This window comes from Cebus imitator, unplaced genomic scaffold (genome assembly GCF_001604975.1).
Source record: "Cebus imitator isolate Cc_AM_T3 unplaced genomic scaffold, Cebus_imitator-1.0 Scaffold406, whole genome shotgun sequence".
NCBI lineage: Eukaryota > Metazoa > Chordata > Mammalia > Primates > Cebidae > Cebus > Cebus imitator.
Genome location: NW_016107721.1, coordinates 2631491 through 2653623, shown reverse-complemented (window position 1 = coordinate 2653623; position 22133 = coordinate 2631491). Strand labels below are relative to the sequence as shown.

Genomic DNA, 22133 nt, shown 5'->3' with positions numbered 1-22133 from the left:
AGCAGAATTGCATCACATCAAAGAGAGCTCTTCAAAGCAGCAGAAAGCTGGCCTCTGGGGTAATTAGCAGAGGGCCTATTCTTTCCTGCTTGGGACAGTTGGAAGGTTTCGGGCAAGGTCCAAACAGCATGAAGTGAAGCTCTGAGTCGTCAACTCTCTGGTGAACTCGGACAGGCGAGGCAGATGACTCAAATCATGCAGTTTATTTATTTTTTCTTTTATACACTGCTGAGACATTTTTTCTGCCAGCCTGGCCCAGATGCCCTGATCCACTGATTGTCCTCTGCCTCCTGGAACACCATATACCCTCTCTCTAGGCCGCCGTGTCCTGGGAGGAACGGAAAGAAAACATACACACATACACACATCACCACCATAACTCAAAAAGAAAACCTGGAAGGTGATGGAACCTTGCTTGTGCATAAAGGTGCTCTGAATCACGTCATCATGACTCAGTTTACCATTACCTGAGCTGAGGGGTCCCAGATGGCAGCCCTTGCTTGCAGATTGTTGGTTCATCTGTCAAACTTAGGGGCAACAGGCCAGGCACCAGCTCTCTAAGAAAACCAAAGAGCGTGTCTGGTTGCTTGGCGTGACCTGTCTTCTCCCTCGCCCGGCTGGAGGGAGAGGCAAGATGATGTTATGTCTCTAATCCCATTTGCAGTCCTCTTTCACACAGCCAGGTATCCCACTGGCATGGCGTGGAAGTGCAGAAAGTGCTAAGAGACGTTATAATGGAGTCTGGTACCTGTTTTTGATGGCCTGTGGGGCACTCAGGCTAAAAGCCTGAGTGAGTTTGACATACGAGCTGAACAGTGCTGAACTGGCCAGCGGGGTTCCAGAAAGCTACGGTGAGTCTGTGGCCGGGTGAGCACTGATTCCAGGACCACTTGATGCAGACGGACGTGGATGGTATTTCAGCCCGGCTTTAATAAATGACAGAGTTTTCACTTGCTTGGAAGTTTGGATGAGAATAACTCTTACCAATCTCTTAGTCATATTTAAAGAATGGGCATTTTAAATGATGAGGTTATTGCAGTGGCAGCATTTCTCAGAGCCAGTGAGAAAGACATTCTCAGATGTTGAAGGAACCCATCAGACTGGGAAGTTGAGTGGGGGCCATGGTAAACAGGGTCTTTATTTCATGGAAATAATACCATGTACTTTATATAGGCTTATAACACAGACTTTAACATTGCCTTCATGTATAATTTCTGAGCATGGAATTTTGGGTATCAGTTCTTTTGTCAATAGCGGGAAATAAATAAGCAGACACTTAAAGATTTGGTAGAAAGAGTGGGCATTATTCCCCAAAGAGGGGCCCCTGTGACCCCAGGAACACATCCAGACACGATTGCTTCTAAGACAATTAAAATTATCCAGAGCCAATGTGGATGCCATTTTAGGAAGCTCTGCCCCTGGTATCAGGCTCTCCATCCCACGCTAGGCTCTGCACTCAGGTGCCGCTCCTACCTGGTAGATTCAGCAGCCTCATGCTGAAAATGGAAGCCTTTAAAATTGCTTCACAAAGCACCTGCAGCCCTAGCTAATCCTCAGGTGTGAATATACTATGCACCTGCTCAATGTTCCCTTGGTATTTGTGCTAACGCTATGGGAAATCATATAGAGTGCCTCTGGGAGTGGCATGGAATCATGGAAAGAGATGTATGACTGGGGTTCGAGACTATCACTGACCAGCTGGCAGAACTTGGGCAGCTCAGCCCCAGTTTCCTTATCTTTAGGATGGAGATGGGGTGGAATATGTGGCTGAGGCTGGCATGACGTCATCTGAATTGAGGATGCCCCCTCCCTGGTATTGCCATGGCTTCTGCCTTCTCCATTTGTGGGCACTGTCTACAAGACTTTTTCTTTCTCTTCAGTTCAGGTTCCCAGACGGCAAGATCTGAGCTGAACTCTTCTGTGTCTCAGAACAAAGTGCCTGGCACACAGCAGGTGCCTAATACTTAGAAAATAAATAAATGAGTATCTATTTGCTCTACCTTGGAGAGAGGAGATATGCATGGATGAATGGGTACAGTCAGGACTGACTAAATAACTTATTGGCCAGTGCAACAGCAGAGCATAGAGAATGCGCAGGGCCCTTCTGATTGCTGGGCTTTCTGCAGCTGCACAGGTCACCCCTTCATCAACCCCATCCCGAGTCCGCTGAACTCAGTGACTGAAGCATTTCCTAGGCTGCTGTCACCAAGTCCAACACACACTGAGTGGCTTGAGCAACAGAAATGGATTGTCTCACAGTTACAAAGGCTGCAAGTTCAAAATGAGGGCATCAACAGGATTAGTTCCTTCTGAGGGCCTTGAGGGAGAATCTGCTGCAGGCCTCTCTTCTTGGCTTGTAGATGAATGGCCCTCATCTCCTGTGTCTTCACACCATCTGCCCTTCTCTGCATAGCTATGTTCACATATCCTTTTCTTAGAAGGACACGGGCTGTTTGATTAGCGCCCACCCTAGTTACTTCATTTTAATTCAATTACCTTTTAAAAGATCCTATCTCTAAATAAGGTCACACTACCATGGCACTGTGGGTTAGGACCTCCACATATGAAGCTGAAGCAGGAAGTGCAGTTCGGCTCATAACAGGCAGCATCAAACATAGGCTGCTAGCATTATGATTTCAAATTTGTCTTCATCCATAGAGCTGTGGGAAACATCTAGTTTTTTTCTGATTATAAGAATACAATAAAGAAGTAAAGCCCACCATTCAACCCACCCCTCTGCAGTTAACATTTAGATGCCTTTTGTTCTTTCAGTCTTTCTTCAACATATGTGTGCCTAGATGGTACTATCTGAGATTGTGCCATTTACGATTTACTTTTATTTTTTCAGTTTAATCATGTATCCCTCTCTCCCATCTCACTGTATATTTTGAATCTCTCTTTTAAAGAAAAGTTCTAACAAAAGCCATATCATATTCCAAACGCATTCATGGTTCTCAGGTAAAGTCACTTCCCAGTAACTTTTCTGCCTGGGTGGTCACACAGATGTGGCTACCTCTGGAGCTCACCTTTGGCCACTCCTCTAGACCATAGGGCCATGAGCCTACCCAGTCCTCGCCATCCAAGGCATTTCTTGAGACTCAGTTGGGTCAGCCATATGAAGCAGAAGGGAAAGCTTGAGGAATACGATTCTGTCATTGAAGAGGAGTTTTCATGTGTCCACAGTGGCTGAAAGCGGATTACTATGGATGCAATGGCTCAGCACTCATTTCTTAATATAGTTCCCTCAAGAAATAGCCAGTACATCTGCCAATTATTTTATCTCTTTTAGGGATACTTTCTTAATTGTGGAAGAATCTAAAAATATAATTGGCATACTTGGTATGTCCTGTATCTTGTTTAGAAAGTTAGACCAGGAGAGAGAATGCAATTAAACTGTCAAAATGTAATTGTTTATCATATTTAATTTAAAGTGCTCATTCCAATTTACTTTTCATGGTTTTAGAGTTATAAGCAAAGAAAGTTGCCAGGACAATTGGTAGATACAAAATGAAGACTGGAGGCTCTGAATGCTGGTAGCAGCTGAGAAGCTTCTACTCTCAAATTACTTTGCTTTAATAAAAGGATATGATGCTCAATTTCCTAGCTACCTGAAGCACAGAATTAGCTAGTTTCAGGCACAATGGGCTGTTTTGATTTAAGAAATACACCCTCAACTGGATAGTAACTCCAAATCCCCACCAGAACAATAACTCCAAATCCCCCCAGAACAAGTGTGCGTGTGTTGTGTGTGTGCATGCGTGCGCACGTGTGTGTGTGTGTGTGGGGTTTCTGCTGTTTGCGCTGCTCTCTGCCTCTTTATAATTTAAGGATTGATCTAAACAGAATGAACACTCTCAGGCAATTCTTTCAAAGTGAAAAGTCACCCATCCACACTGAATGGTTACCTAAGTGCCATTTATTCTGGAAATGAGTACTAAACACTGATTTGGTACATTGGGTAAGGTTCCCTGGAGCTGGAGACAGATGCAACATGATTTTACTCCTCAGGTAGCTCAGACACAAGTCAGGGAAACAAGCAAACAGACTGTTTGACTGCAGGTCATAAGTCCTGAGACAGAGGTAGGAAGTAATAGCTGTATAATCACTAAAGAAGGAAAAACACTAGAACGGCTACACAGATTTGCTAGGATGAGGTGGGGACCTGTAATTCAACTCAGTAAGTCTTTGACTGTCTGTCATGCTCAGAGCACACAGTCCAGGCCCGGGATCAGAACAGAGCTTCTGCAATCAAAAGATTCAGCAATGAAGGAGGTAAAATGAGGAAAAGGTGGCTACTATGCCCACAAAGCACATCAAGATGAATAAAACATGGCCATGGTGCCTGACCTAAAAGGAGGTGGGGAGTGAAGCTTAGCGAGTGGGAAGGAGGGCTAGATTCATGGATCAAGTCATTTCTTTTTTCATTTTATTTCCTTTTTATTTAAGAAAATAGTGCATCCTAGAAGGACACAATGTCACCTATGTGGTATTATTGCCCAAAATGCATAATCTGTGTCTAATCATGAGGAAACATCAAACAAACCCAAAATGAAGGACATTCTGCAAAATAACTGGCATATAATTCTCAAAACTGTCGAAATCAAGAAATGCAAAAAATGTCAAGTTACTGTTTCACATGAACGTGAACTATGAATGTTGAATTTCTTGATTTGGGTAAGTATATAATTTACGTGTTTAGGGATAAAGAGGTGCAATGTCTCCAATTACTCTAAATGGGAGGGGGAAGGAGAAAATAACAGAGCACATGGGGTCTAATGTACTGCACTGGTGAATCTGGGTACAGGGCTATGGGTTTATGGGAGTTTCTTGTACTATCTTAGCACCCTCTCTGTAAGTTTAGAATTACATTAAAATACAAAGTTAAAAAATACAGTCCCATTTCAGTCATTTTGGAAAATTTAGAAAAGCACATGGCAGCTGATATGGTTTGGCTGTGTCCCCACCCAAATCTCATCTTGAGTCATAGCTCCCATAATCTCCATATGTTGCGGGAGGGACCCAGTGAGAGGTAATTGAATCATGGGGGCGGGTCTTTCCTGTGCTGTTCTCATGCTAGTACGTCTCATGAGAGCTGATGATTTTATAAAGGGGAGTTTCCCTACACAAGCTCTCTTGCCTGCTGCCATGTAAAACATGGCTTTGCTCCTCATTCGCTTTCTGCCATTATTGTGAGGCCTCCTCAGCCATGTGGAACTGTGAGTCCCTTAAACCTCTTTTTCTTTATAAATTACCCAGTCTCAGGTATATCTTTATTAGCGGTATGAAAACAGACTAATATAGCAGCCAAAATAAAGGAAAATCTCATCCTTCAGAAACAACCATGCTGAACAATTTGTTTCCTCCCAGTCTTCTGTCTGTGTGTCTTTACATAGCTACAGTGTACTGCACAACCTGCTCACTGTGAGTCACATGACATGTTTTGAGCAATTCTGTGGTTATGGACACATCTCATCAAAGAGGTCTGACTTGCCTCCTAACATGTTTGGTTTGGCAGTAGGGATTATAATCCCGATGTGTGGGCGTTTAACACAGAGTTTTGGCGACAGCTGCTAACTGCTTTCACCATAATGGCCAGATGCTGATCGTGTCCTAACACAGACCCCGGAAGTGGTCCCCACACGATCCTCTGACTACAGATGTCTCTTTAGTCTTTGCTTTTCTTTGAAAATCAATTGAAATGTGAAACTTTAAGTTCCTGGTCCTCTCTCAGAGCCATTCTTAAAGCAACGTTTCTTAGTACTATTGATGTTTTGGGCTGGACCATTCTTTTTTGGGGTGCCCTATCATTGCAGGATGTTTAGCAGCACCTCTGGCCTCTCCCCACCAGATGCAAGGAGCATTCCTACCTATTTTTTCCCCGAGACATTGCCAAGTGTCCCCATTTGAGAACCACTACTCTAAAGGCAGGTACAAGAGTGGAGATGGGACCCCCTTCATGGCCTCCTTTCCTCATTGGAATGGGTGGGGTTGAATCAAAGGGGAGAAAGAATCCTGAGACCAGGGCTTAACTTCTGACCCAGCTTCCTCAATGGTTCAATGGAGTTAGTATTAACATCTATCCTGTCTACCTCTTAGGCATTTACAAAATTAATTTTCTGCAATGAATCTATACAGGGCTTGTACAGAGTTGGTTAATGCAAAATATTTTAGGGCTCTCCTGGCATGACAATAAAACATACAGTAAGGCCACTTTATAAACTTACTTAAATGATCTCAAGAGTTTATTATTCTCATCTCCAAGTTGCTTGGTGGTTCTAAGTTATCTACAGATCTAGAAAATTGTGTCAGGGACAGAGAATATCATGTGTTCACCAAGCCCATTTTGTTTTTCTTCTGGATGCACAGGAAAACTTACTTCCCAGCCTCCGTTGCAGCTAGGTGGGGCCGTGTGACTGAGTTCTGGCCAGAGGACTCTCCGTGAAAGTGAAGTTGCTACCTCCAGGACTGGCCCAAAACCTCCTGCCCAGGTTCAACACACTCTTTTCAACACATTAGCCAGATGAGGTCCATCATCCAGAGATGATGAAGCCACTGGATAGCAGGAGCCTTGGCCCCTCCCCACAGATTGTAACAGAAACAAGAAATAGAACTTAGTTGTATTAGGTTAGCTACTATTTGTGAGGTTGTTTGTTACATAGTGATTTACCTACCCTGACTAATATAGGTGTACCAGAAATCAGCATTGAGAAAAACCCCATGGAGAAAGTAGAATAAATCAGATTCTCTGAAAAGTCATTCGTGGGCAGAGTCCCTGGACTTCTATGAGTAACCAGGAGATTCCTGCCTCTGTGCCTTTGGTCATCTCATTCTTACTCCTGGAATTCCTCCCCTCACTACAGCCTCCATTCATAGCAATGTTGTTTATTCTTTCTGGTCAACTCAAAGACCACCTCTTCCAGGAAGCATTCCCTAACTGCCTGGTGAAGAAGTTATCTTGCCGTCCCATGAATCCCACTTCCACTCTATAGCACTCCCATTTTTATAGCTATTTTTCAAGCTTTCCTTTGTATCAGAATTGACCATTTTAAGGGCATATTACCCCTCCCCCCCCACCGCCCTCCAACCTGCCAAGTGCCAATTATTCCCCCTGCCCTACTGCCTATGAAGATTATCATAGGCCCCTGAGGAGACAGTTGAACAATGAGACATGACTCTCATCTGGGAAGTGGGGAAGAGGATGGAATGAGCTAACCCATGGAGAGCACTCAGTACAGTCGATCTTTGGCATGTGCTTTAAAACACTCATGATCATGATTTGGGATCAAACCCATGCATGCTTCACCCCAACCAAGAGACACAAGAAAATGCCATGTCAGACATTGATGGAGATGGAAGGTGGAAATTGTGAAAGAATGAATCACCATCAGCAGGTACAATTAGAATTTTATTTGGAGTGAAAAAGCTGTGATTTTCCAAGGCGGCATCAGACGACTTCCTGCTATCTAACACTGAGCTTCAAATAGCTGTTCATATAGCCCTCAGAGTAGGATAAATCCTGTAAACACCTCCTTTAATACCCTTTCAGAAAAAGTAGCATAGCCTTATTAAAATATGATTTTTTCACCCTTATGTTTAACAGGTATGACTATATTTTCACTAAAATATTTATTGTCAATTGCTTCCAAGACAGACAGATGGACAGCCTGCAAACGGGTTGCTGGCTTCGCTCTTTAATGACCAAAGAGCAGCCTTGTACTTGATTGCTGTCCTTATCCATTGAATGGCTTGGGGATGTCAGTGTGACACACAGACTTGATTCACTTTCAGACCCTGGGGACTCACAGGGATGAGCAGAACATTGGTCTTAACTTGCAAAACCCTAGCCAGCCCGGTTACCTCTTGTGTTCACCAGCTCTATTTCTTTTCCAACTAAGACATTATTTCAAAGGGATGTCAACTAAAGGAAGTGTAGACTCCTGGCTAAATACCTGTCTCCTGGGATGTTTTTAAATAGTGGTACCAGCTATTTGGCCAGTCAGACATAGTATTGAACTCTGGCATTACCACTTACAGCTGTGTGACCTTGAGCACGTACCTTAAGTTCCGTGAGCCTCAATCCTAACTCTAAAATGGGAAAATAGTTTCAACTCCACCTAATTATTGTGAAAATTAAGAGGATGAATTTAAGGCTGACTGCAGAGGGGCTAGCACACAGTGAGTGGTTAGCAAAGATTGTTATCATTGTTGCTGCTGCTATTATCACTGATATTTGTTGTGTGAAAAAGCACATGATGCTCTTGTGCCCCTGAGGTTATACGCATTGGGGCTTATAGTTGAGAACTGCCTGGGTGTACATGCACGCTTATATATGTGCTTGTGAATGTGCTGGCGCGCGTGCGCACGCACACACACACACACACACGCACACGTGCACACACACACACACACACACACAACAGAGTCTTTGCAGGATGCCTTGTCCTGCTTCTCTGGCTTCTCAGTTGCACCAACCTGGCCAGCAAAGCTTGGATTTCTCTCGCGCGCTCTTCGACCATCTGCACTCCCTTTGGCACTTCATTACCTTTCATCCCTCTGGTTATTGTAGCAAAGTTATCTCCCCTTCCACACCATCTCTCTCCTCACCATCCACTCCAGCTCTCAGCAGCCCATAATCTTCCTATCACACTTCATATGTCCATTCCTGTCTCCACACACTGTGCTTCCCCCCAGCTCACTCCAACTCTCTTTCTGGAGCTCCCTCTTTTCCCCCTTCTTGTTTTCTTATCCCCTCCACCATTTCAATGTGGCCCCCATAAGCCTTTCCCTTCCATACACCTGAAAGGTGCAGGCATCTTCCTGCCAGCTCTCCCAGCTGTGTTTTTCCTCCCTGGGTTCAGCTGGTCTGATGGGTCCCACAGTTTTGCTGGCAGAAGTCCACTGTTTGCATCTCACCTGGTCTGTTTAAAGCCCTAAAGAGGAGGCTTGCTACTTTTAATAAAAATGGCTTACATTTATTGAGCCTTTATTATGTGACAGCACATTGCCTACATTATCTTGTGTAGAAGTGTGGCAGGCACTACTGTTGTCCTAACTTTGTAGGTGACAGCAGGGAGGCTCAGAGGGGCCAAGGTGCTTGGCCAAGCCCACAGGACGCAGGACGAGTAAGTGGTGGAACAGGGATTTCAATGTGGTGTGCCTGACTCCAGGACCTCATTCTTAAACCCAGGCAAAATCCCATCGTTAAGATGGTGGAACAATCAAGATTTTCACTCTCCTTGTGATATAGTTTGAATGTCCCACCAAATCTCATGTTGAGATGTAATCTCTACTGTTGAAGATGGGGCCAGGTGCAAGATGTTTGGGTCATGGGGCAGATCCCTCATGGCTTGATGCTGTCCTCAAGATAGTGAGTTCTCTTGAGATCTGGTTGATTAAGTGTGACACCCCTCCCCCGACTTTGTTCCTGCTCTGCCATGTGAGATACCACCTCCCCCTTTGCTTTCTGCCATGATTATAAGTTTCCTGAGGCCTCCCCAAAAGCCAAGCAGATGCCAATGTCATGCTTCTTGCACAGCCTGCAGAACTGTGAGCCAATTTAACCTTTTTTTCTGTAAAATTACCTAGTCTCAGGTATTTATTTATAGCAATACAATAATAGCCTAACACACCTCATTCCCTGTGCATGAATCAGCTGTGCATGGAAGTGGTGCAAACAAAGAACTGATGCAACATCAGAGGTGCCTTCTCCAGGAGCCCTTTCTAACATCTTGCCTGCTCCCTACCCTGTTAGCTAAGTCATTCCCACCTGTCTACATGATTGTAATTATTTCTCTACCTGCCTTTCTTCCCTTCTGAACTGGGAGATACTTGGCATTCAGCCTATAGTAGGTGCTTGAGAAAGGCTTGTGATATGAATGAATGAATTTACTGGAGATGGTGTCAAAATACAGGGTTCAAACCCCTCCTTACCCTCAGGCTGGTTTGCTCATCAGTTTAGCTCCAACTCCCAACTCTCCATCACAAAAATGTCAGCCTGGAATTTAGTCGTGGGAATTTCCCCAAGGCGGGTGTCACAGGGGTATGTCAATCAGGCCACCTCCTCTTCCAAATCCTGCAGCCCAGAGCTGGCAGCAGCCTCTCTCCAAGGCAGGGCAGGCAGCCTCACTCCTGGCCTGAGAGTCAAAGCCAGAACAATGCAGGAGTCCTGGGATGGCAAGGTGGGTGACAGCCATTGCTGTGGGCCACAGGATTTGAAGGGAGTTCTGTGTGCATTGGGTCAGGTTTCCTGGTGGTGGGGTGGCCACCCAGCCCATTAGATTTTCCTAGGGACAAGGTGGTTGTGTTGCTCCATTGGCAAATATGTCAACAGCTGAGAGCTATGAGCCAGCAGGTGTTCTTGCTTTGTATACACTGTCTTATCTCATCCTCACAACACCTATGAGACACGTGTCATTAGGCCATTTTGCAGATGAGGAAACTGAGCAGCAAAAGGTAAATGACCTGTCTGAAGCCAATAAGCCAAGAAGGGGCAGAGTGGGGTCTAAGACTAGCTTGGTCAGATGCAAAGCCTATGTCACATGGCTCCAGAGAAGAAACAGACAGCCTGGGACTGAAGGGCACAGATGGTATTCACTAAGCCATTGGTGCTCAGGCTCCCAGCTGACAGCATCGTGACAAGGTAACAACTTTGCATGGCTGGGTAGCAAAATGGTAGCCACTCTCTCTGTGGGTTCTGTGCCTGAATCCCTTCCTGAGCTCAACCACACAGAAGTTATTTTCTTTGCACCCATTTGGGTCAGGGAGTATGCAGGGCACATCGAAGTGAAAACCACCAGATTATAGGCTGGAGTAGGAGATGACAGAGAAATATGAGAAAAATGTAGCAAGTCATCCCCTGCTGTGGGCCCAGAGGAGAGAGAAGTTAATGCCAGCAAGGGCTCTGGAAAATCTTCCAGAAACAGGTGGCAGCTGAGGTGGGTCCTAGAGGATGGCAGATTTTGGATCGTTTGCTCCAAGGGTTGCACCTGGCTTGGTACCATTGGGTCCCAGACATCATGCGTTGAAAGCCCCATGTCCAGGCATTTAGGCAACAACACACAATTTTCGGCCTCACGAGCCTTTCTTCCAACAACTCCCCTGAAGCACTGTGGGGTAGTGACATGGGGCTCCCACTGAGTAGGTACACTGAGTAGGTCCTAAGCCTTCCTAGCTATGTGATTTTCTGTGCCTCAGTTTCTGCATCTGTAAAATGGGACCAATACTAATAGTCCCTACCTCTAGGGCTTAGCGCACAGTAAGTATTGATTAAATCAAAGGATTATCAGCATTACTCATCATTATCATTTCTGCAGCCAGCTTCCTGGTGGAATAGGGAGGCTCAGTTGCCATAGAACAAATCCTAGCCTCAATTTCCTCCACTGGGCATCTTTAACCTCCACAGCACCTTTGTGTCTGAGGCTGCCTTCTGTAATTATAGGGTGGATTATATGTGCTCCATAAAAGGCTGTGTGTACAAAACAGAGCTAAGAGGACAGGAGACAGATGCAGACTGTTGTGTTGGCTTCCTAGCCAGGAGGGATTTGATTTTTTAAAATTTATATTATCTTAAATAAATCTGATCTCACCAGTAAGTGGGTGACTTCAGGCACCTTATTTTTATTAGCCTCAGTTTTCTCTTAACCCCTAGGGGTTAGGGAACATACACGAAATATGCATGTCAATTTCTGGCATGGTAAGCTGCATGTAGAAAGCATTTGGTGTGCTAGCTGCTGTCTTCTTCCTCCTCATCCCTGGCCCTCCTTCCATTTTCTCTTCCTCTTCCTCCTCCTTCCTCCTCCTCCATCTTCTCTTTCTCCTTGCTGAAAGCCTCCCCTCTTTTTGGTCCTGGATTGGTTAAAAGTTTCAATAGTTCCCTAAGGTGTCCTTCCTTAGGCATTATAAGTGGCAAGCGTGATATCAGGTGGCTTTCCATGGCTGACCATCTGACTATGAGAAGAGGATAATAAAAGACCCTTGGGTCCTTGGCTGGGCACAGAGCTCTTCAGATCTGAAAGGAGGAAGTTGAGAGTAAACAGGGGCTGCATCTTGGGTGGTGAAACTCTCTAACCCATGTCTTAGAGAAATTGCAGCTGTCAGGGCCACGGAGCTCCCATACCAGAGAGAGATGCTTGTGGTCAGAGGCTGCAGTGATGCAGAAAGGTGACATAACTCAACTTGGAATGATTTGCAGTTATGCCCATGAAGAGGAGAGCAATCACTCCCAGGGAAAGTACACTTTTTCTCTGGTGCTGGTTGCTCTCCTTATCCTATAGCAATGTCTGCATGTTGGTTCCTTTTCATTCATTAAGCAAATGTTTAGCCAGTGTCTGTTATGTATCCTAGGTAACAAAAATAAACCAGAGACTAAAATAGATATAGATTCTGCCCCTACTGGAAGATCTATTGGGGACACAGACACATACACAGACACACACACACGTATACAAACATAACTATATAATTGCAAATAGTAACAAATGCTGCAAGGGAAACAGACAGGAAATAGACAAAGTTAAACACCCTAACGGGAGGGGCACCTATTGAAGTAGTCAGGGAAGGACTCTGGTACTTGGTGACATTGAAGCTGAGAGCTAAAGGATGAGAAGGGACACATGGCAGGAAGAAAGGATGAACTGAGCCAAGGAAACAGAATCACCAAGCCCAGCCATGGGTCAGGGAAGGGGTGGGTGTGCTGGGGAGACCAAGAGACAGAGGTGGAGGCAGAAAGAGAAGCCGTTTTGCAGAGCCCTGGAGGCCATGGCAAAGCGTCTGCATGCCGTTCTCAGCGGGGCTTGGGGCAGGCGCAGCAGGATTTTAAGCAAGGAATGACATGGATGTCAATGAGCAGGTACAGCTGCTCCCAGGCAATGGAAACTGAATTTCGCTGCTCTCTGGAGGTGGTTCTCAGAACCTACTTGGTACATTTGGAAGATGTGAAGGGCACTGGGGCAGGTTGTGGTAAGAATATCTTAAAAACATTTGATCTCATCCATCAGAGAGCAAGGGTTTGCAAGGGGTGGGGACAAGTAGGCTATCTAATCCAGGTGAAGACTCACAGTGCTGAAATTCCAGGTGTGTCTGCTAATTGAACACTTGAGTAGCACTTACTACAAGCTAGCACATCCCTATGGGGTAGGTAGAGTTGCTAGAGAATGCTGTCATTTTTCTAGAGGAAGTAGAAACCTTATTTATGAGCCTCACCCATTTGGAATTTAGAATCTACTTCTCAGAGGTTCTGTGAGACTAACAGGAAGTGATGAATGCTATAATGCTGGTATCATTCTTAAGAAAGAGCCATTTTCCACCCTGCTTTTTTTGTCTATAGAAAACAGTTTTCCAAGCAAGAAAAAAAAAAAAAAACCCAAACCATGTAATTAGAATTATAGGCAATTTCAAACTTAGTTTAGGCACACATTTCAATCCTGTTGCAAACACCCATTCAGCACAATTGCCAGGCTAATTATAAATCATTCCTCTTTATTCATTAAACCAGAGTCCCTGAAGGTCCCCACAGAGGCGTGTTCTATTGGATGGATTCAAGGCCCTCTGTGTTTGGCGGACCTCCTTTGTCATCTGGTGTTGGGGGACAGGCCTAACAGGTGTTTTACAGCTCAATCAGGCCATATCAGGTTCTTATTGAAAATGCTTAAATTTCAGAAAACACAGTTGGTCTCACACTATAGCCAAAACCATACCAGGCAAAGAGATGTTGTCACAGGGGCCTTTGAACTCAAAAGGATAAAATGTGTCTTTCTTTAACATCAGCTGGAATTGGAAAGGTTAGAATGTTTAATGATTTTTAAAAACTGTTACTTTTTTGTGATTGAGAAGATTTCCTCTTGGGAATGGGCTTGAGTGAAAGCTCTTAACCACAGACTAGATCTGAGATTATATTTTCAATACCTACCAGAAATTAGCTGTTGCAGCAGCTTTGCCTGAAAAAAATATGAATATGGGGCTTTTGTTAAATTGTAGAATTTTAAAACATTGTAGTAGCTTTGTGATAGAAAAAAACAACTATGCCTAAAAATATTATTTAAAAATGTAAACATATAATGAACTTCAATGCTTCAACACATGGTTCAGCCAGATTAATTCAAATAAATTTACATTGGTCACAATATTTACATTTAAGAGGCATAATTTTCTGAATGCAATAATGATGTGAAAAAGGGAGTTTTGAGGTCCTTGGAGGTATTTTTTTCCAACACAATCTTTGTGAAGTCTTGCCTAAGAGTCTTTCTTGATAGTTATAAAAGAAATGGTATAACCCTCACAGGGTCACAGCTCTGACATCCCTGTTTCATTGGAGAGAGAACATGTGGCCCTCGCCTTTAGGGTGTTTAGAGGGCAGGAGAGGCAAGTCAGAGGAAACAGACACTCCAGACTCCACTCTGCTCCATTATGGGACCACATTCTCAAAAACACTCTTGTGTGCATGTGTGTGTGTGTGTGTGTGTGTGTGTTTGTTTGTTGTTGTTGTTGTTTTAACCAATGCTTTTTGGAATTTCATGATGACATTGCTTAGCTTAGCTGAAACTTAGAATGATTTCCTCACTGGCCAGGAATGATAGAATGAGATTCAGTTGTGAGTTCTGGCTTTCAAATGAAAGCTGGCTTGCTTACAGATAGGTAGGTTTGCTTATCTGTCAATGGGCCAGTGAACCTGGCCCAAATGCAAAGGAGGCAAAACAAAAACAATGATAGAGAAAGAACAGAGATATAGATCAATTGGACAGAATATAGAGTGCAGAAACAGATCCACACATACATGGTTGATTGATTTTTTTGACAAAGGTGCAAAGGCAATTCCATGGTGAGAGGATGGTCTCTTCAATGAATGGTGCTAGAGCAATTCAATATCTGTGTAATAAAAATGAACCTCAATCCTTGCATGGCCTAACATTCCATGCAAAACTGACTTAAAACAAATTATAGATCTAAATATAAAATATACAACTATAAGGCTGTTAAAAGATATCAGAAGGACGTCATTGTACCATAAAACCATCAAGGCTTTATTCATTGGGCAGAAAATATTTTTTAGGTACAACACCTAAAGGGTGATCCATTAAAGAAAAAAATAAATTTGATCTCATCAAAATAAAAACTTCTGTTTTTCAAAAGACAGTTAAGAAAACGAAAAATAAAACCGCCACACATCAGGAAAAAAATATTCGCAAATGACACACCTAATAAAAGACTTGTATGCAGAGAATATATATAAGAAACTCTCACATCTCAGTGAGAAAAAAACACCTAGTTTTAAAAAATGGACAAAATATTTGAACAGAAACATTAACAAAGAAGATATACAATGCAAATAAATTTACAAAAATATTTAAAATAAATAGCCATTAGGGAAATGTAAAGTGAAACTATAATTTAGATACCTCTACACACTTCTTAAAATGGCTTAGAAAACCCTGACATACCAAGTTTTTGTAGAGATACATAGAACTGGAACCCTCACATATTGCTAGTTGGCATAGAAAATGGGGCATCCACTTTGGAAAGCAATTTCATAGTTTCTTGTTATGTTAAACACACATTTGTCAGATGACTCAACAATCTTACCCACTCTTAGGTATTTACCCAAGTGAGAGGAAAATTTACATTTGTACAACAACTCTATGTGAAACTTTATAAAGGCTTTATATATAATCACAAAAAGCTGAAGACAATTCAGATATTTCTCAACTGTGGAACAGATATCAGAAGATCCATACAGTGGGTGACGACATTAAAGGTACACCAGATAACATCACTCATCATGTCCCATGAATATCATGAGGTGCCCACTGATGCAATGGGGCATCTCACCTCTGTGGTGTTCTCCCAGCCAAACCCTTACTCTAATGGAAGAAAATGTCAAACAAATGCAAACTGAGAGACATTCTACAAAACCCTGACCAGTGCGCCTCAAAACTGTCAAGGCCGTGAAAAACAGAAAAGACTGAGAGATGGTCACACTTTTTCGGGAACAAAGAAAGGACATTAATGAAAAAAAAAAAAAAAGCTGGCAGTATTCAAATAAGGTCTGCAATTTAGGTGAGAGTAATACATTAATATTCGTTTCATAGTTTAGAGAAATGTATCATGGTAACATGATGGTAACAGTAATAGAACCTGAAGCCACGTGAAGAGTCTTTAGGAACTCTGTATTTTTTTACAAATTTCATAAATCTATAATTATTTCTTTTTTTGTTATTTTGAGACAGGGTCTTGCTGTGTTACCCAAGCTGGAGTGCAGTGGTATGATCACAGCTCACTTCAGCCTTGACCTTCTGGGCTCAAGCAATCCTCCTATCTCAGCCTTCTGACCACCTGGGACTACTGGTGCACGCCACCACACCCAACTAATTTGTTTTGATATTTTGTAAAGGCAAGGTCTCACTGTGTTGCCTAGGCTGGTCTTGAACTCATAGGCTCAAGCACTACTTCCACCTCAGCCTCCCAAGGTGTTGGGATTATAGGAGTGAACCACTGCACCCAGCTGCTAGAATCATTTCACACTAAAAAATTATTTAAAAATAAGTATGCCAGGTCCATAGCAGGCACTCAATAAATGATGACTATTACTATTCTTTTGACGAGAAAGCATTGGTAGGAAAAGCAAATGATAAACTGCTACCTTACATTGCATAGCAATTCATAGATGGTAAATGGATCCTACCAACATTATTTCACATATTGAGTCATAACAGCTTAGAGCTAGAAAAGATAAAAGTATTATCTGGCCCAATCCCCTCATTTTCTAGGTAAACAAACAGAAGGCCAAGAAAAAGAACCAAGAAGAGGAAAAATAACTGTGATGTTGCAATAACAGAAATAATAGCAAGAGTTTTTTAAAAGTTACAGTAACAAATAACAGCAAATAACACCTCTATCTCAGGTACTGTCTTAGGAGCTTTGTGCCCATTTATAAAAACCCTACAAGACACATTTTCTAATAGTCTTTATTTTACAAAGAGGGAAGCTGAGGGTCAGAGAGGTTAAGTAATATGCACAGGATCACACAGCTAGCAAGTTGCAAGGCTGGACTTTCAATCAAGGAAAAGAAAGGGAACCTTTCTTTTGGGCACCTACCACATATTCACAGGAGTTCCCAAACCCGTATGGGTCCATGGCCTGTTAGGGACCTGACTACACAGCGGGAGGTAAGCAGTGGTTGCATGAGGGAAGTTTTATCTGTATTTACAGCCACTCCTCACTGCTCCTGTTACTGCCTAAGCTCCACCTCCTGTCAAGATCAGTGGCAGCATCAGATTCTCATAAGAATACGAATCCTATTGTAACTTCACATGTGAGGGATCTAGGTAGGGTGCTTCTTATGAGAATCTAATGCCTGATGATCTGTCACTGTCTCCCATCACCCCCAGGTGGGATTGTCTAGTTGCAGGAAAACAAGCTCAGGGCTTCTGTTGTTTCTACATTATGGTGAGTTGTACAATTATTTCCTTATATATTACAATGCAATAATAATTGAAATAAAGTGCACAATAAATGTGATGCTCTTGAATCATCGCGAAACCATCCTCCCACTGCCTGGTCCATGGAAAAACTGTCTTTCACAAAACCAGCCCTTGGTGCCAAAAAGTTTGGGGGCCGCTGATGTAGCAGTCCAGGTGCCAAATATCTCCTCAACCTTAACTCATTGAACTCCTTACAGATCAGTACCTTTATCCCAAATTCACCCGTGGGGAACTCAAGGTTTATGAGACTGTCCTGCCACAAAGCTGCCAGATGGCAGAGCTGGGACTTAAAGTTGGCTCCCAGTGCCCTTGGCTATAATTGGCTTAAGACTGGTAGAATAGGCAAGCAAGAGCAGACTGAAGGCCTTGCCTTTTCATTCACTTTTTATTCTATGTTCAGGACAGCTTAGCTAACCTAGCTGTGCAGCTTTTACAGTTTTCTATTTTACATGCAGAAAAGACATCTTCTATCTCTAATTCCTTAAGACTCGGGGAACTGACCGAGGGCTTTTCAGATCTCCAGGACACAGAATGACAAGCATATCCATTTTCCAAATTTCCAAATTCATCCAATACCTATATTAACAGAGTCAGTAAGATGTTAACATACAGCAATATTAGCTGAGGCTGATGTCTAATGCTCTGGCCAAGCCCTTACTGTCCACGGCCAAGAGGGTATGAAAAGTGTAACATGTATTTAGACATATTGGGAAAAAGTACAAAGCAATCATCTGTTTGTATCCCCCTCCCATATGTGGCCACAAATGGAACACATTGAAAAGGTCATGAGAGATCAGGAGATTTAGTGAACTGGGCACAATACGGCTTTGTGGTCCAGTTTATTTTCTCATGACAGTGTAAAATATAGATTGAGATCAACTGAAATCCCTCATATTTGGTTTTATAGCTTAAATTCATAAATTCTCCACATTCATTAGAAAGTGATGTATTATCTGCACCCACTTGAAAAGATAATATCCCAAGGGATGGATACAAGAATATTAAAAAAAATTCCTGATCAAAGAAATATTGCTTCTTTCTTCCTTTCATTGAGCAGATGTGCAATGTGTCCAGAGAAAGAAATAGAGAAATTCCTGAGTGATTTATTTGATGAACCTAGTTTTAACCGAGGTTATTGCATGCCTGATATCATGACGGGGGTTATTAGTTTCTAGTTGAAAATGACCAGAGAGAGTCCCGTTCACTTCATCAATATGGTCCATTTATAGGTTGTCAGGGAGGCGACACCATGCAGCCAAGGCACTTTGTCTTGGAGTTATTTCTCTATTAGATGCTTGCTTGTCTCCATCATGAAAACTTCTGGCTATTTAAGAAAACCCAGACCAGGGAAGATATGTCTGTTCTATCCCAGCATTTAAGACATTAAAAGCAGATGCATCACTTAGGAAAATGAGTCTTTTATTCAAAGAGGCACCACAAAAGCCCTTTTGCCACAGAAAAATGAAAACAGATAAAAAATGAACTTTTTTTCCTAGGGTGAGAGTTGACTATTGCTTTTGCTAAAAAAGGTATTTCATATATCAAATGGTTCCTAGATCTTGTGAAGCAATTAAATTATTTTTAAAAGTTGGGGTGTGAGGCTCTATGTAGGACTGACAATTCTTTATTTTGCCAAACCAAACCATTCAAATCTTTTCAGAAATTTATATATTGTCTTCATCATTCTGTAAAGAAAGGATACACATATGAAATTTTAAAAGTACATAAAATTTTAAAAAGAACATAATCTCAGGGAAAAAGCATTATTTCCTAGGAGAGCATGAAGGTCTCTTGCTATAGAATCAAGAAGCTGCAATCACTTATCAGTGCTGGTCTGCAGACAATCTTTGAGAACCCTTGGAAAATCTGGTAAAATCTGTAAGGAGCGAGATTGATGTTAGAGATGAAAACTTCGTGTTCTGATTTTTTTTTTGAAGTCCTAAAATACTTGACTAAATGGTTACAGCATGAACAGTAATAATGAGTAGGTAGTACCATTTATTAAGTACATACTAGATGTCAGCTCCTTACTACGTGGGTGACATGTGGGTGTCTTTTAATCCTTGCAGCAACTGGTAAAATCAGTATCATTATTGCTACTTTATGGATTAGGCACCCAAGGCCTGGAGAAGTCACACCTTTTGCCCAAGGAAATTCAACAGAAGTAATGGAGCTGGGATCCCAATTCAAGTTCCTCTGAATCAGTAGCCAATACACCAACCATTTAATCCTTCTGATTGTGTTATACTCTACTAGCTTAGGGGCCTATTTTCCCACACGTACTCAGTGTCTTTTTTGCCTTCAAATCCTCAACACTCAGTGCAGAGCCTGACCAATAGGAGACACTTCATAAATGCTTAATTTTAAAGAAATGAGTAAATGAAGACCTCTAGTTTGGAAAATTTGTTTTGTACATAGGGTGGTATGAGGATTAAATCAGATCATTTAACAAAGCACTTAAAACTATGCCTGACATAACACAGGAAGTCCCTGATATATGTGAGTGGCTAATTTTCATTACGGGTGTTGAGAAAATCAGCTTACCTTTCAGAAAGCTCTCCTGGCTTGGTCTGCTGGAGAAGTACTGGCAGCCTCACAGAGGAATCTTCTAGCAGAATATCTTCTATAGAAAGATGTAAGAAAAAATGCAGAAATGACAATTTATCAAATGCCTGTACATCCTTTTTTGTTCTTCTTTTGCTATACACATTATCATTATAACATGTCATGATATTTTATGTGTATTTATTATACATGTTATTCTATAATAAGTACTAGGCATAATTGTATTACATAATTTTATAATATATAATTATATGAAATACATTGATTCTACAGATTATCTAAAGATGAGAATATATATATTCAATATATATTATACATAAATGTTGATCATCTATATATCAATATTTATATACTCATATATATATTGAATATATTGATTCTCTAGATAGATCATAGATCATATATAATATAAAGTCCCTTCTCTTGTGGATAAAGGATTTGCAACTTAATAATAAATGAAAGCAGACCTTCAGCTCTTCTTGATGGAAGGATTTTTAAAACAAACCTTGCTTTGTTAGGCCCCAAAGAAAACTTATAAGAGTTTGAACATTGGGGTTCTTTTCTGTAGAAGATTGGAAGTACGAACTCTTCCTTATTTGAAAAAGCAGAGTTGACCACTGGTATTTAGAAAGAACTCCTTGACCTTCTCTGTGGCTATTCTTTATGGATACAGTCTTAAACTCAAGCTTAGACATTTGTTTTCATACATGTGTACAGTCCTGTGAAAGCTGGAACTGTGAGTCAGCCTATATTACTAGCATCAGGGGCATAATGTTATTTTCCCAGAACTTTGCTGGAAATTTTCCAAGACAGTAATGAGGAAACTATTACAACATAACCTTTTTGACTCTGATTTCTGTACCCTAAATTACAAGAGGTCCAGGGACAATCCTTCCCAAGGCACAGTCCAGGAACAGATCGAAAAGGTGATGTCCTTGCTGTATTTTATTTCCGTTACTGATAGTTTCATGGTTTGTCTGCCTTCTTGGACACATGTTTCTCTGAGCAAAGCAGCCCTGGCTGATGAAATGATTTCTAAGTCTCTTCCATCAGCAGGATCAGGGGACAGGAGACTGGTTACTCCTCAGCCCTTCAGATGGGTAAAAGTGTTGAAAGTCAGGGTTACTGTGAAGCAGAATTTACCAATGCCTTCAGTCTACTAAGTTGCACTGTAGATAAAGATTTCATTGCATTTTGCCTTATGAAATAGCTAGGGGTTACCTCAAAATAAAAAGGACAAAAGAAAAAGATTAGGAAAAATAAATTTCATGCTAGTTTATTTTTCCCCAGTCAGAAACAGGCTAATTTCTGGCACATGGTACCGTGTTTTCATGCTCGGTACGATTTCAATGTAGTAAGTTTTAGACTCTGGTGCTGAGAGGTAAGCAACCATTTTCCAACCTTGCCCATAGATGGAAAAATATAAGTGGCTTCAAAATAATGAATGATTAAATATTGCTTGTAATATGACAGCAGATAGACAATGTCTACATTGAGTTTTTCAAAAACAATTTTACAGGCATATATTTTAAAAAGAACTATAGGTCAATACATAGGTAGATATATTTTTTCATGGATAGATATATTGAAAAGAGTACCTTTTTTATAGATAGATGTTTTCCAAAGAATTATGGGTTAAATAAAAGCATCTTTTTTACAGCCTCTTTGAGAGAAAATTATGCAGAAAAATCCTTGAGCAGCATAAACTTTTACCCCTGCAGACCACTTCCTTTCTTTCAGGAACAATACTTTTGAGTGCCCCTGAGTATCTCTGTCATTTGCATGCAAAACATTTCTTCAAACAGGGGCAATCAGATGTTATACCTGAAACCATGCTCAAACAGGAACGATGTGAAGGGCACAGAAAGCAAAGATGATGTTTGCTTTGTTGTTTTCAAAATAGATTCTCAAAGACCTATGGCTCACAGACCCCATTCTTTTGCAGCAAATTAAAAACAAAACTTAAAAACAAAACCAAAAACCATTTTTTTAATACTAGATCAGGCCCATTATTTTGTTAGAATAAAAAAAAAGGCTTGATTGAGAATCAACTTCTCTCCTCCTCCCTCTCACTGCCTCCCTTTCAGTTTGCTT

The 22133-nt window shown here is 41.8% G+C and overlaps 1 long non-coding RNA gene across 2 annotated transcripts in view; it reads right to left on the bottom strand.

The window, feature by feature from the left end:
- The window catches only part of LOC108289604, a 38394-nt gene extending 24465 nt beyond the window's left edge, over nucleotides 1-13929 (bottom strand). The window contains exons 1-2 of one of the 2 annotated variants that reach the window (XR_001819236.2): nucleotides 13907-13929; nucleotides 468-555 (exon numbers count right to left, since the gene is read on the bottom strand). This is a non-coding gene — a long non-coding RNA (uncharacterized LOC108289604). Of the gene's footprint in view, nucleotides 1-467; nucleotides 556-2496; nucleotides 2575-13906 lie in introns of those variants that run through there. The other variant, XR_005196935.1, reaches the window with a different exon arrangement.
- Nucleotides 13930-22133: the final 8204 nt, after the last annotated feature.